Source organism: Canis lupus, chromosome 7, assembly GCF_011100685.1.
Source record: "Canis lupus familiaris isolate Mischka breed German Shepherd chromosome 7, alternate assembly UU_Cfam_GSD_1.0, whole genome shotgun sequence".
Lineage (NCBI taxonomy): Eukaryota > Metazoa > Chordata > Mammalia > Carnivora > Canidae > Canis > Canis lupus.
This window is the reverse complement of record NC_049228.1, coordinates 1,491,155-1,506,536: the sequence shown is the minus strand read 5'-3', so window position 1 is coordinate 1,506,536 and position 15,382 is coordinate 1,491,155. Positions and strand designations below refer to the sequence as shown.

Here is a 15,382-nt window from a genome sequence, read left to right as displayed (position 1 = left end):
GTGCTTAGGCCCCGACCGAGTGGGCTCTGTCCAGAGTTGCTCTGGCTCCTCTTCTCCACTGCTCTGGCCTCGTCCTCGCCACTTTCTCTTTCAGGGGCCTTCACATCCACTGCCTGTCACCCCAACCAGACTCTCCTGTTTGTTCTCGGCCCTCCCCCTTGGCTCCCACCTGGCCACATGCTCTTATGTTTACCTGTTGGAGGCTTATGATTGGGACATTTGGGGCAGGGTCAGAGGGGACTCGTGTGACCAGCCCTTCATAAATGGGGGAGAAATATTAGTCATATGCACTGATGCAAGAAACTGGACCCTTACACAATGACGGCTTCGGCCCTCCTTCTGCTTCTGGGTTGCACCCAAGGAGCTGCATCATTCTAACATTACCCATGTGGGTGAGGGCCCTGTGTCCAGCCTCACGAAGGGTCCGGGGCGGTTCAGTCTCTGATACCGGTTTGCATGACTGTCTTGGAATCTTGATCCTTGGGCCTAGGAGGGCAGAAGAGCTCAGTCAGTCCACTCCAGGAACCCTCCAGAAGGGACAGTGCTTCTTCTTAAAGGACCAGGCTTCTCTTCTGCAGGCACGGGGGACTGTGAAAAATTCTAGTAAGCGCATCGCTGAATGCCAGACGCATGCAGGGTTGCAGGACTCAGACCACGATGCTTATGGAGTGCTACCAGGCCCTCTCCTTCTTCTTCTTTTTTTTTTTTTTTTAAGATTTTAATTTATTTATTCATGAGAGATGCAGAGAGAGAGAGAGGCAGAGAGAGAAGCAGGCTCTCCACCAAGCAGGGAGCCTGACAGGCAACTCCATCCTGGGACTCCCGGATCCCGCCCTGGGCCCGAGGCAGGCTCTCAACTGCTGAGCCACCCAGGCATCCCCAGACCCTCTTCTAAGGTGTCGCCTGTGTTTATTGCTCTTTATCCTCCCTACAATCTTACGACGCCGCGACAATTATTATCCCATTTACGTACAGCTGAAGAAATGGAGGTGGTCGGAGAATCAAGAATTTGTTCACAGTCCCAGAGCTACCAAGTGGTAGGTCCAGGATTTGAACCCAGGCGCTCTGCCCCAAGAACCTGTACTTGTAGTCGCTGTACACACACGCGGCAAGGGATTCATCTCAGGGGTCCCTCAGACACACCCCCACTCCCCACCTCAAGACAACTCATTCCTTCCATGGACAAAAACTGCATAAAGATCCTCTCCCCTGATCAGACGGGGAGGTCTTCAGTGTCACTGTCCAGCGGCCCTGGATTCTCCCCTTGGGACCGAGCACTAGGACCAGCTGCCCAGAAGGGTCCTTGGGTCCCCGAGGACCAAGATAGGGGGCTCTCATTCTCATCCTGACCCTGCTCCCAGGCAGCTGGCCTTCACCTTCTCTCGGGGGGGCCCCAGTGCCATGCCCAGCGGGCTGCCTGCCGCTGTGGGGTCTCTGGGCCCCATCCGCGGGGGGCCTCGCGGAGCTCACAGCCTCGTCCAGAGGCACAGGTCACGGGGGCGCAGAGCCTGGGCGCCCTCGGGCGGGGGGGGGGTGCCCACGGCGTACCGGCCTGACCCTCCCGCCCCCTCTCTGCGCCCGCTCGCACCCCCGCGGCCCTGCTAGGAGGGGGGCGGCGGAGGGCGGCGGAGGCAGCGGAGTCGCCCTACCTCGCCGCGCGCCTACGCTCCGCGGTCACCTCTGGGCCCCCCGGGAGAGGGCGCGGGGCGCGCGGAGTCGGGAGCGCGCGGGGGGCGGCGGGCCGGGCGGGGCTCGGTGGGGCCCGGGGGGCGGGGCGGGGCGGGGCGGGCCGGCGAGGGCAGGGAGGGGTTACGGGGAGGCCCCCCCCCGCCCGGGCCGCGTCGGAGGCGGCGGGGAGGCCGGCGCGCGCCCGGGGCAGCGGGTCACCAGGCTCCGCCCCGGCCGCCCGGCCCCGGGGACGCACTTTGTTCGGGTGCCGCCTCCCCGCGCCTTGTGGGGCCGGGGCCGCAGCGGCCCTAGAGCGAGGCGCCCCCGGCCGCGGCCCCCGAGAAACTTTCTTATCGCGAGGAGAGCGCGCCCGGGCCGGCGCCGCGCGGGGGATGCGCCAGGGTGCGCGGCGGCGGGGACCCGGCCCTGGAGCCCCAGCCCCAGCCCCAGCCCCAGCCCCAGCCCGAGCCGGGGACCGGGACCCGGACGGGGACGGCGGGCGCGCCGGTGAGTGTGCGCGGAGGCGGGGCGGGGGTGCGGACGGGGCCGGGGAGGGGATGGGGATGGGAGGGGGAGGGGGAGGGGATGGGGACGGGACGGGACGGGGACGGGGACGGGGAGGGGACGGGGCCGGGCAGGCTCGCGCGGGGCTCGGGCGGCGCTGGAACAACAGCCGGGGCGCTGCGCGTCTGCCCCGGGGCGGGGGGCTCACTAAGGGGCCGCCCAGTTCCGGCCTTTCCGAGCCTCAGTTTCCCTCCCGTGGGATCCCCGCAGTGTGAAGCGTGTCGAGCCCTCACCGCCGGAGCCCCCGAGGGCTGCGCTGCCGCACACGCACACGCGCGTGCCCCAGTCGGTCCCGTCCCCGCGGGGCGAGCGGAGCAGCCGGGGCAGGTGACCTCGCTCGCGGGCGGCTCCCGGGGGCGCGGGGGCGCGGGGTGCGCGGAGAAGTGTGCGCCCGAGCGACCCTCGGGGCTGTCCGGCTCTGGCGGCCGCCCAGGACCAGCGCCCCCGGGACACGGGAAGGGGGAAGGGCGAGGCCGGGTGACTCCGGGGCTCACCTGCGGGCTCGGCGCCGGGGCTGCCCGGGTCCCCTCCGTGGGAGCGGACGGTGGGACGAGGCATCGCCGAGGCTGCGGAGGCCCGGGGGAGGCAGCATCCGGAGGACGTAGGGGGGTGTCCTGGGAGTGTGCTGGGGTGTCCTGGGGGTGTCCTGGAGTGTCCTGGGGGTGTCCTGGGGGTGTTCTGGGGTGTGCTGGGGTGTCTTGGGGCTGTGCTGGCGCTGTACTGGGGCTGTGCTGGGGCTGTGCTGCGCCTGTGCTGGGGCTGTGCTGGGGCTGTCCTGGGATTGTGCTGGGGCTGTGCTGGGGGTGTACTGGGGCTGTGCTGGGGCTGTGCTGGGGGTGTACTGGGGCTGTGCTGGGGCTGTGCTGGGGGTGTACTGGGGCTGTGCTGGGGCTGTGCTGGGGGTGTACTGGGGCTGTGCTGCGCCTGTGCTGGGGCTGTGCTGGGGCTGTCCTGGGATTGTGCTGGGGCTGTGCTGGGGGTGTACTGGGGCTGTGCTGGGGCTGTGCTGGGGGTGTACTGGGGCTGTGCTGGGGCTGTGCTGGGGGTGTACTGAGGCTGTGCTGGGGCTGTGCTGGGGGTGTACTGGGGCTGTGCTGGGGCTGTGCTGCGCCTGTGCTGGGGCTGTGCTGGGGCTGTCCTGGGATTGTGCTGGGGCTGTGCTGGGGCTGTGCTGGGGGTGTACTGGGGCTGTGCTGGGGCTGTGCTGGGATTGTGCTGGGGCTGTGCTAGGGGTGTCCTGGGGCTGTGCTGGGGCTGTGCTGGGCTGTGCTGGGGGTGTGCTGGGGATGCACTGGGGGTGCGCTGGGGGTGTGCTGGGGCTGAAGTCCACCCGCGGACAGGGTGCCTTGTCCCCCGAGCCCAACCCTGGAAGATCAGCTGGCGAGTCAATGGGACTTTGTTAGGACCGCCGCGGGGCGCAGCTGGCGCCGGCTTGGGAAGCGCCGGCCCCGGGTTGATAAGGCGCTGTGTGTGTGGCTTCCTGTTCCCCAGATGGGGATGCCCCGGCCTGCTCACAGCGCGGAAGCCTGCCTAGGTTTTCATCTTTCCGGATGCTGAGGTCCCCTGCTGCTGGCTGCTGATGGGGCAGCTGGACTTCGCACAAAGAACCCCTCCCCAAGGAGGCGGAGCTGCCCTTCAGGGGCCTTGGCTGCCCTCAGCCCCCAAACACATGTCCCTACAGCCTCCTTATGGATTTTTTTTTTTTTTTATCCTGCCTTGAATTTTGGTTAGTGTGTCCTTGAGATGAAACTGGGAAAGGACACTGTGACTATGGATTTCCTCCCCTGAAAATAGAGCTTTTTCTCATCTTTCAACATTAATTTCTAGGGGAAGTTATCCAGATGTAGTTCCCTATTGGCCTGTGTCGCTAACAGCCCAGATGATCAGAGAGCAAATAATTTGCCTGGTTCGGTTTTTCACTTCTTTTAAAATGGAGCTGGGGGACGTTGCTACTCCTGGAAGAACAGACAAGGCTTTTCAGGTCTGTGCTTCAGCCTCTGGGGCCCAGTGACAACTTCTCAGGTGAAGGGGGAGCAGCCCCTATTCCCAACTGGAGATTTATATGAACCCCCCCCCCCCCCCCCGCCCCGGGGCAGGTTTCACACTCTACTTTGTGTTTTAGATATTTGGGATTTGTGCACATGCCTTATCCCCCTATGAATGCCGTCTAGCCAGATACCCCATCCCAGCCCCCAGCATGTAGTAGGCACTTTCTAAATGTTTGCTGAGTCGTACAATTGGAAAAAATCTAAGGAACACCCACCCAGAGGCCTCCCATCCAAATCAGGTGCCCTTTTATTCATTTTGAGGGAGTTGCTTAATTGCCTCCACCACACTCTTTCCCTCTTAAAACCTGGTCCATAAGGGGGATTGATTTGCCCACAGATGGGCAATATTTAAGCATCAGGGCCTTTTGTGAGGTGTACCTGGGGAGCCCTGGCCTGGGGAAACTGAAAACAGGAATGCTGTTTCTCCTTCCCTTGCCAGATCTGCTCCCCTCCTGAATCCACCTGAGCCTCTGGCATCCCCTCGGCCTTGGTCAAGTAGAAAAGAGTGGCCTAGAGTCAGAAAATCTCTCGTCTATTCTTTAAAATTTGTCCTTTTTCCACTTTTTCCAATCAACGTCACTTCCCCTTTCTTTTAAAGTTCTTTTGAGGGGCACCTGGGTGGCTCAGTACTCTGCCTTTGGCTCAGGTCCTGGGATGAGTCCCGCATGGCGCTCCCCGCAGGGAGCCTGCTTCTCCCTCTGCCTGTGTCTCTGCCTCGCTCTCTGGGTCTGTCATGAATAAATAAAATCTTTAAAAGAAAATAAAGTCCTTTTGAGTTCTTAATGGGTTTGGCCTTTAGAAAAGAAAAAAAAAAAAAACTAGACTGTAAAAGTCAAAAGCCTCTCTTCCCTTCCCACCTCCTATCCTGCCCCTCCTCCCTTTAGGGATAATAATCAAGAGTGGGGGATCTCAAAGCCATACAGCCCTCTAGGCACAGGTCTTCTGGCCACCAGTCTAGGACTTACTCCCTTTCAGCAAATGCCTTCCTTGCACTCAGAATTTTCTCTGCCTAGTGTTTCCATCCATAGATCTTGGCAGATGTTCCTTAGCTGTCAGTGAGAGAGGAACAGAAACGGGTTCAGGGGAGCTGTCTCAGTGATGGAACCAACACCAGCCCTTAGTGTCTCTGGATATGGAGAACTAAGAATGTGGCAATACTTGGCAAACCCTTCATCTTTCTGGCCCCTAGTCACAAAACAATAATTAAAAACACTTTTAGTTCCTTCTTCAATGTAAAAAAAAAAAAAAAAAAAAAAAAACAAACAAAAAAAACAACCAACTTTTCAAGTAAGAAACACCCTCTTTGGTATAAACAGTTTGCTGGGCCTAATCTGTTCTCTCAACCTCCCAGGAAGGCTGACTCAGGCCTGATTTCCTCCAAGGGGCCTGGGACTTTGCTTCCCAGCTTCCTGTGACTCTTGAGAGACGTGAAGGGAAGCAGAATGGCCAAAACCCAGGCCTCTCTGAAGTGCCTGCGGATGTGGCGCCTCTTCAGCACCGCCTGTGCAGTCCACCCTGCCAACCCATCGACTCTCTGCTCCACTTAATTTTAATATGAGCTGCACTAATATGCGTGAAAAATGAAAGGTGCTGAAAAGCATGTGCCTCCACCAAGACTGTTAATAACAAAATGTTTCCACTTCAAAGGATCGTGAGACTCTTTTAATAGCCAAGCCTTAGATGCTCTGGAAGCTTTCCTGAATGGGATTTTTTTTTTTTTTCATTTCTTTTTCAGGTTGTTCATTGGTGGTGGTAGTATTGAAACACAGCTGATTTTTGTGTGTTGATCCTGTACTCTTGCAACTTTGCCAAATTATTATGTGTGTGTTAGCCTTAGTAGCTTTTTGCACGTGTGGAGTCTTTGGGGGTTTTCTAATGTAGAATCGTGTCAACTCTAACTATAGTTCTTCATTTCCAATTCGGATGGAAATGAATTTATTTATTTTTTTTTAAATTTTATTTTTCTTGAGTTTGTGGGTTTTCCCGAATTGCTCTGGCTAGAACTTCCAATTCAATGTTGAGTAGCAGTGGTGAGACTGGAAGTCCTGGTCTTGTTGCTGATCTTAGAGAAAAAGCTCTCAGTTTCACCATCTAGTGTGATGCTTGCTGTGGGGTTTTCATAAATGTCCTGTGTCATGTTGAGGATATTCCCTTCTATTTCCAGTTTCCTAAGTGTTTTCATCATGAAAGGTGTTGGATTTTGTCAGATTCTTTTTTCTGCGCCAATTAAGATAATCATGTGTTTTGGTTACATTACATTGATCGTTTTTTGCATGTTGAATTACCCTTCCATTTCTGGGATAAATCCCTCTGGAACTTTTTTTTTTAATTTGCAAAGTTTTCTTCCTTTTATTTAGAAAGACTGAAGATGGGGCACATGGGTGGCTCAGTCAGTTAAGCATCTGACTCTTAGTTTCAGCTCAGATCATGATCACGTGGTCGTGGGGTTGAACCCCGCGTCGGGCTCTTGGACTCAGCACTCAGTGTGGAATCAGCTTCTGATTCTCTCTTTCCCTCCTGCTCACTTTCTCTTTCTTTCTCTCTCAAATTAAAAAAAAAAATCTTTTTAAAATAGATTTTATTTATTTATTCATGAGAGTCACCGAGAGAGAGGCAGAGATACAGGCAGAGGGAGAAGCAGGCTCCCTGTGGGGAGCCCGATGTGGGACTCGATCCCAGGACCCTGGGGTCACACCCTGAGCCGGAGGCAGATGCTCAACTACTGAGCCACCCAGGCGTCTCCCGCCAAAAAAAAAAAAAAAAAAGAAAAAAAAAGAAAAGAAAATCTTAAAAAGACTGAAGAGAATTTGACACAATGCTAGCAGTACAGTTTGGTGGGTCAATGCACATTCGTTCTATTTTTCTTATAGTCACTGTACTTGAAACGTTAAACAGTTTTTTTTATTGTGGTAAAATACATGTAACATAAAAGTGACCATTTTAACCACTTTTAAGTGTGCAGTTCAGTAGCATTAAGTGCATTCCCCTTGTTGTATGACCATCACCATCATTCATCTGCAGAACTTTCTGGTCCTCCCGGGCTGAAACTCCGTGCCTGTTATGTAACAGTTAACTCTGCACTCTCTGCTCCCCCCACCTCCAGCTCCTGGCAATCACCATTCTGCTTTTTATCTCTATGAGTTAGTGAAGACTCTGTAATAACTCGAGAAGTCAGGACTTCATGGCTTTGATTGAAGGACGAAAGGGCCTCACCTGCCTTCCAAAGGGAACATCCTGGAGGGATTTTGATTCGGATATTCTTGACTTACAGACAGCCCCTCAACAACCACCCCCGTGTCCCAGACGTTGGGCCCGGATGTAGAGAAGAACGGATCCCTGGTGGTCACGAGGCTCAGAGGGCACCCAGCTCTGCCTCTGCGTGAGCTTCATTTTCTCCAGTTCACTGGTCCTCCACCTTGGCTGCGCATTAGAATCACCTTGGGAGCTTTTAAAAATTACTGATTCCTGGGCCCACCCCCAAGAGGTTCGTCTTCATCTGGTTCAGATTGCAGCCCTGGGGTCTGTCATTGTCTAAGGCCCCTGCAGTGACTCTGATGCACAGTGAGGGTTTCAACTGCTCACTGGTTGAGCTGATTTACTCCCTGGAACCCTTGGCTGGTCACAGCTTCCAGTGACGCAATTCCCTCCCCATCTGGACAATAATACTGACCCACTTTACATCCCTCCCCTGATTTTAAAATCCATTTGTAAATAGAATAAATGTCAACTTCTGTAGAATTAAACTTGCAAACTGGTAAAGAGCCTTAACTGTCCTGTAGCCCTATTTCTTTTTTCCTTTTGCAGATACATCAGGCCCCCCTAAAACATCCCCACCAGGGGTCATCCAACTTGGACACCTCTGTTGCTGGGCAACTCCCAGCAACGGTGGGTGTGTTGCAATCATCTTATTCCATATTTGGACAGCTTGGTCTCTCAGAGTTTCTTCTTGTATTAATCTGTCATGGGTGTGATTTCTACCCATTGGGGAAAGATAACAGAAGGTGAACGGGCTTCACCAAAACGCATCCCCAAATAAAGTTAGGGGATATGCAACATAAAGCATGTGGAATAAGTGCAATTGCCCTACACAGTGACAGCCCTTCAAGATTTGGAAATGGCTACAGTGTGCCTGCCCTGTCTTTTCCTCTCTGCTCTCAGCTGCCCTGTATTTTTGCAGATCTCCTTCAATGGATGTGTTCTCAAGTATTTTCTGGGGAGATGTATGAGGTAATAGCAAGAATTAGCAAGAATTTAGATCATGAAATGAGCCAGACTTGGAGTCAAGGTCCAAGTCTTGACTTTGTGTGTCAGGTCCTTAGCGCGTGATGAGTGTTCAGCAAATACTAGCCATTGCAATCACGTTATCCACAGTGACATCATTATCTCTAGCTGCGTGACCTGAAGCCGGCCAGGGAACCTCTTAGAGACTCAATCCCCCCCCCCCCCCGCCCCAAGAAAAGTCAAATGAAAATGCCTTACTCCGAAGACCTTGTTCCCCAGCTTGCCTGAGCTCAACCTCCTTCCTGTCCTTCAGTGATCCCTGTGTTCTGGCAAGTTTGGGAAATGCAGGTGAGGAGTGACTATGGATCAGGTGAGGCCACGCGAGCCCTGACCCAGTCCTGGGCCATGCAGGGTGTGAGCTTGGTTCATCCAGATTGCACCCCCCCCCCCGCCCCGTTATACTAATAACCCTTAAGACAAGCTACAGTTTCTCTCTCCATTTGAATGTGTTGTGTCCAGAATGAAATGCAGCACTCCGGTTACGGGCTACTGGCACCATCGCCCATGATCAGTTGGGCAAAGCAGCTTTTTTTCCCCTTCAATTTGTAGATTGCCCCTGCAAACCTGCAAACTGGCCTGTCAGGGAAAAGATGGGAGCATGAGGGCATAAAGGGGTGAGAGTCTGATCACACCTTCTGCTTTGTATTGTTTGTTGTTGAACTGATTTGTTTCGTTTTGGTGTTACCTGAATTTTCTTTCTTTTCTTTTCTTTTCTTTTCTTTTCTTTTCTTTCTTTCTTTCTTTCTTTCTTTCTTTCTTTCTTTCTTTTTTTTGTAGATGGCAAGGATAGCATAGAATGTAAAGTCAATTCCCAGTGCCTCTTTTCCCAGTTCATTGGTGCAGATAATTGAGTTGACTGGAAGGAGTATCCGGGTTCTGGGTAGTGCTAAGATACCAACTGTTCTCTTCCTGCTTTCCTTTTAACACGAGAGAGACAGCTGATGAGACACCCGGTGACGGAGCCTCAGCCAGGACCCAGACTGGGCAGCTGTCTGCCTGGCTGTGCATCTGGGGCGCTTCTGTCCCTCTGCCCTCCCTCCCCAGAGCTTCTGAAGCAGGTCTCCATTACCCCGGGTGTCCCCACACCGCAGAATGCTGACCATCAGCCCCCTACCTGGGAGCTCTCCATCACCTCCCAGGCATGGTCAGCTCTCTAAGGGCTTTATGACCTCAGCAAAGCTGCCCCCACCTCCCTGGGAGGGACTGTTGGGAACTGCAGTGTTGGGCCAACACCTAATTCCCGGAGTAGGCAAAGGGCTGCATGACCTTAGGTGCTTTCCAGCCCTGCAGGTGCCCTCCGTCACCCCCGCCGCCACCCCATAAGGTTTTATTCTGAAAAATGTCTAATCAGTAGAGAAAGTGAAAGAGTAGTACCATTCATTAATGTCTGGACTCACTAATTGTTAACATTTTTTTAAAAGATTTTATTTATTCATGAGAGACACAGAGAGAGGCAGAGACCCAGGCAGAGGGAGAAGCAGGCTCCCTGCGGGGAGCCCCATGTGGGACTCGATCCCAGGACCCCGGGGTCACGCCCTGAGCCAGAGGCAGATGCTCAACCTCTGAGCCACCCAGGCATCCCTTGTTAACAATTTTTTTTTAAGAATTTATTTATTTAAGAGAGAGAGTATGAGTCGGGCAGGGGCAAAGGGACAGGGAGAAGAAGACTCCCCGCTAAGCAGGGAGCCCCATGTGGGGCTCGATCGGGGGCTCGAGAGGGAGCTAGGCGTGGGGCTCTGGGCTCTAACCCACGACCCTGAGATCATGACCTAACGGACTGAGCCACCCAGGAGGCCCTGATGGTTAGCATTTTGCTACACTATGCTCCCTCTGTCTCTGTCTCTCTAATAAAACTCCTGAGCCATTTGAAAATGATTTGCTGACATTGTGACACTTAGGCCCTAAATACTTCAACATGTATTTCCGAAGGACAAGGGCGTTCTCTTACATAACCACAGCCAATGATACTGGCTTTAGCAGAAGTATTTAATCTACGGGCCATATTCATATTTTCCGGTTGTTCCCCAAGTGCTCTTTAGAGAGCGCTGTGCATTTTTTCCCACCGCAGCCTGCTGTGTGGAGGCTCGAACTGCAGCTTTCTCTCCCAGAAGAAGGACATGAAGTCCTGATCCTTTAAATTGGGATCGTGATGCACGGAGTACAAAGTACTTCAATTGCACTTAATCTTTATAGCCGCTGAGTGAGATAGGTACTGATGTCCCGGGCGCCCTGGGAGTGTTAATACTTTTGTTCTAAACACAATGTAAAGAGTCTTATAATTTTGCTTTCCAAGGTGTTTGGACATTGGTGACTCATTTCTTAATAATTTAAAATTGGCTACTTCTTGGGATCCCTGGGAGCCTCAGTGATTAAGCGTCTGCCTTTGGCTCAGGGCGTGAACCTGGGGTCCTGGGATCGAGTCCCACATCCAGCTCCCCACAGGGAGCTTGCTTCTCTCTCTGCCTCTCTCTGTGTGTCTCTCACGAATAAATAAATAAAATCTTAAAAAAATAAAATAAAATTGGCTACTTCTTGGTAACCCTGAACATATACAGAAACTACTATGAAGTGAGAAAAGATTTGTCACCTATAAGTGATTTCCAAATATAATTATTTTTTATGAAAATTACATTTACATATCGATGCAGTTGATATGACGTTTCATTTTGTAGATGTTTCGTTAAACTATGGCTAGTCTCCATTTTGCAGCTTTTATTTTTTTGTATTGTGGAACCCATGACGTTTTCTCCCATGGGCCTCCGAAAAGCTGCTGGGTCGCAGGCCTTCCGTCCTAGACACAGGTGGGGTGGGCGGGGAGCACACCTCTGGTCCCTGAGGGATCTGTGGGTGAGTATTGGAGACTGGCATCACTCGGGGACATTCGTGGCCTGAGCCTGAGAGTGTGGCTGAGCTCTTAGGAAGTCACAGGACCCAAATCCCATCCTCCTGTCGTGGGTCCTTCTGGGGTCTTGACTGCAGAGCTTCCTGCAGCTTAGGGTACGACCTTCACTGACCTATTTCACAGCCAACCCCTCATTTCCTTTTCATGGCAACCCTAGGAGGTGGTAAGGCAATCGTTCCTCTTTATACACATGGGGAAGGAGGACTCCGTGAGGCTGGGTAAGTTGCCCAAGGCCTTATACAGCAGAGGGGGGAGCGGCTTCAATGGCCTGTGGTTGTCCTGATACACAAATGCAGAAATCACATTGAGGTTTTCTGTTTGTTTGTTTTAAAGATTTTATTTATTTATTTGAGAGTGAGAACACGAGTCGGGGGAGGGGCGGAGGGAAAAGAGAAGCAGGGGGATGCTCAGCCCCCCGCTGAGCAGGGAGCCTGATGCGGGGCTCCATCCCAGGACCCTGGGATCCTGACCTGAGTTGAAGGCAGACGCTGAGCCGACGAAGCCACCCAGGCGCCCCACATTGAAGGTTTTTTTTTTTTTAACTAATTTTGCTACTCTATTTATTTTGACAAGTCCTTAAGATGTGTCTGTCAGAGAAAGCTACTTAAAAGTACATCACCAATTTTATCCCTCCTTCTAATTTTACCCAGTCAAGGGAACAATGTAAAAGTGTTATATTTTGAGTTCTGTCTCTCATTTCCTCCTCCGAGTTGAAAATAACTATTGTGTGTGAATCTAGGGCCGCGTTAAGCTGGCAGTCCTTTAAGACTTTTGCTTTTTAGCTGGTCTGGACCTGTAAACTGGCCTTCCCCCATTTACACACCTCCTGTGATATCCAGATCTCTCTCTGCCACCCATTACCCACCTCCTTAGGGGATGTCATCACAAAGACACATCTGTTAAGGCCACATCGCACCTCTGAGTCATCTCCCCACTTCCTCTTGCTGGCCATGGCCAGAAAGAAATGAGAGGCCACTCGGGAGGCTCTGAAAGTGACCGCAGGGTTGGGGTGGCTGTGGGAAGTAGGTGGGAAGGGCCGTTGTGAGCTGGCCACGGAGACCATGATACTCTCATACCCACATCCAGCCCCAGACAAAGGCCTCTGTGTTTGGGATGGCAGGGCTGGGGCAGATGGGGGTGGGGGGTGTGCTGGTATAGTCTGGGAGACGCTCCCCAGGGCAGAGACAAGCGTGCAGAGTCGTACTCTGCTGGTAGTAGCCTAGCTGGGTCTTGGCACATAGTAGGGCTCATTGATTGCTCCCAGGATAAGGGATGCTTGTCCTTAAGCTGAGGGATGGCTGGGAATGAATGTAAGTGCCATTGGTCCTGAATTCCCCTGGCTGGCTTGGAGGCCACCTCCTTGCTTCCTTGGCTGCTCCCTGACATGCGGCCTCTGAGTGAATGGCTGTCGTGGAAATTGCAGTCCTTGGAGTCAGCCTGACCCACCAGGAGCCTCCCTGAGCTTCAGCTTCCTCACCTGCCAGTGGGGGCAGTCATACCTACCCCACGGGGCTCTGAGGGTCATCCTGAGGCTGTTACAGACCCTCTGGCATAAAGCGAATGGGAGAGGTCATCGTCGGCCTAGATCCTGATGCCCCCGCGGCCCTCCACCCTTGGTCCTGGGTGGGTCAGCGCAGCCTAGACTGCGTGACCGAGCAAAACGAAGGATGCCGCAAGCATTCAGCTCCCCAGCTCTGCACACTGTGCTTCTGGGTGGATTTACCCCCAAAGGGGTGTTTATGTACCAGACAGGGGGAAATGTTTCCTTGTCTGAGGGTCAGACAGACCGGGTGGGAGTAGTGCCGGCTGGAAGACGTATGGTCCCTCTGGGCCCCTCTGGGCTCCAGACTGCAGGCCTCTGGGGGGTGTGGGGGAGTGGAGTGGCCTGGGGTTTTGTTTGGCAAAGCCCGCCTATTATCTGGCCCAGGCTGTGTTTCCAGGGCATTATAAATAGCACTGGCTTCGGGAGGAGAGGTCGCAGATGTGGCCGAGGCAGAGTGGATGGGAAGGTGGGAGATTGGAAATGATGAGCTCGAGCCTTTGTGGGCTGGAGCACAGGCTGGGGCCGTCTCCATGGCAGTGGGACACCAGGGAGCGCTCAGCCTGGGTGCCTTGGAGGCAGAAGGCCTGACTTACAAGCCAGAAGAGCCTGTGCTCAGTGGCCCATGGGCCAGAGCTGCCCGTTCTATTTGCTTCCATCTGCCTCTTTGTGGAGAGCCCAGAGCGGCTGCCTGAACCCGGGCGGGGGGATGGAGCAAGAGCCCGAGCAAGGTTCCAGGCCTAGAGACATGAGTAGAAGCAAATGGCTCCTCACCTTGAGCAGCACCCTGTCCCCCCCCCTCCGCCCCCCGTGTGCCCTGGGGCTGCCTTTCCCTCCAGGAGAGAGAGAGAGAGAGAGAGAGAGAGAACCCCTTACTCTTCTATTTCTTTCTATTCTCTTCTAAATTGAGTTTTTAAAAAATATTTATTTATTCATGAGAGACACAGAGAGAGAGAGGCAGAGACCCAGGCAGAGGGAGAAGCAGGCTCCATGCAGGGAGCCCGATGTGGGACTCGATCCCGGGTCTGCAGGATCACGCCCTGGGCCCAAGGCGGTGCTAAACCGCTGAGCTACCGGGGCTGCCCGCGTTATGTTTTATAAACCGTGAAATGCACGATCTTAAGTGTCCAGGGCTATACTTTCTTGACGGATGAATACACCTTTGTACCCCAGGTCCCAGCCCAGGCGCCTCCCGCCTCCTGCCTCCCGCAGCCCGCAGTCCCCTGCTGTGTGCACACCCCCCCCCCCACGGCATCACCGTGCTGAGTCTTATTACCGTAGGTTAGTGCTGCCTCTTCTTGAGCGTCCCGTACACAGACTCGCAGTGTATGATCTGTTTTGCGTCTGGCATCTTTAGCTCAACGTAATATTTTTGAAATTCACCTGTGTTGGATGATGTAGTCTTTTCCTTTGAACTTCTGATGTGGGAACGCACCACAGGGGGGCGGTTAAGTGGCTGCCTTCAGCTCAGGTCATGACCCCAGGGTCCTGGGATCGAGGTCAGGCTCCCAGCTCAGCGAGGAGTCTGCTTCTCCCTCTGCCCCTTCCCCTGCTTGTGCGCTCTCCCCCGCTCGTTCTTTCTCTCAAATAAATAAAGTCTTTTTTTTTTTTTTAAAGGAACGCGGCCCAGTTTGTTTATGGGGGAGCCCTTTCAATTGCTTCCATTGCTCTAGGATTTACATGTGCTGAGCATCAGTAGGGTATCTGCCAGGGTTTTGAACGTTAAGGTGAGCTAGGAGTCTTTGACGTCGGCAGTGTCACCTGTTTTCCCAGAGTGCTTCCCGCTTTGGTGGCTGCCTGTGAGGCCATAGTACCTTTTCTTTCCTTCACGAAGCGGAAACCATCCATACCTCGGAGAGGTAACTAGATGTTGGGATCACTAGTTGAGAGGCAGCTGGTTTCCCCGTAAGACAGGTTGTTCTCTGACCTGAATGGAGTGGGTGCGCCTGGACAGGCAGGAGAGCCTAGCCCTGCGTACAGGACGTGGAGATCACTAGCCTACAGGTGGTGGGAAGACCCCCCCACCCAAGGCCCAGAGCAGGGAGGTGACATGAAGCAGCGCTTTAACAGGAGTACGGTCCAGATCTGCTTTGTTCAATGAGGGGACCTCCGCCTCGGCACCTCACACAGAACCTGGCATACTGTGGACTTCCGAGAAGGAGGTGTGGAATGAACTAGCGGATTGCAAGAGGGGGCATTGGGCCAGCAGATGCACTGTCCCGTTCCAGACACAGAGGGCTGAGCGAGGGCAGCCCTGCCAGGAAAGGAAATGGAGAGTGGGTGGGTTTCTCATAAAGGAAAACCCAACGGGACTTCAGGAGTTGGCCATGGAAGGGACGCAAGAGAGAGGAGAATCAGGGAAACACGCCGTCTTTTTGG

General features: G+C 53.9%; 1 protein-coding gene across 1 annotated transcript in view; it reads left to right on the top strand.

Moving 5' to 3' along the window:
- Nucleotides 1–2,095: 2,095 nt before the first annotated feature.
- NAV1 (neuron navigator 1) overlaps nt 2,096–15,382 on the top strand; it is a 242,939-nt gene continuing 229,652 nt past the window's right edge. The window contains exon 1 of the mRNA XM_038541901.1: nt 2,096–2,175. The gene's annotated coding sequence lies outside the window, so the exon portion shown is untranslated. The remainder of the gene's footprint in view (nt 2,176–15,382) is intronic.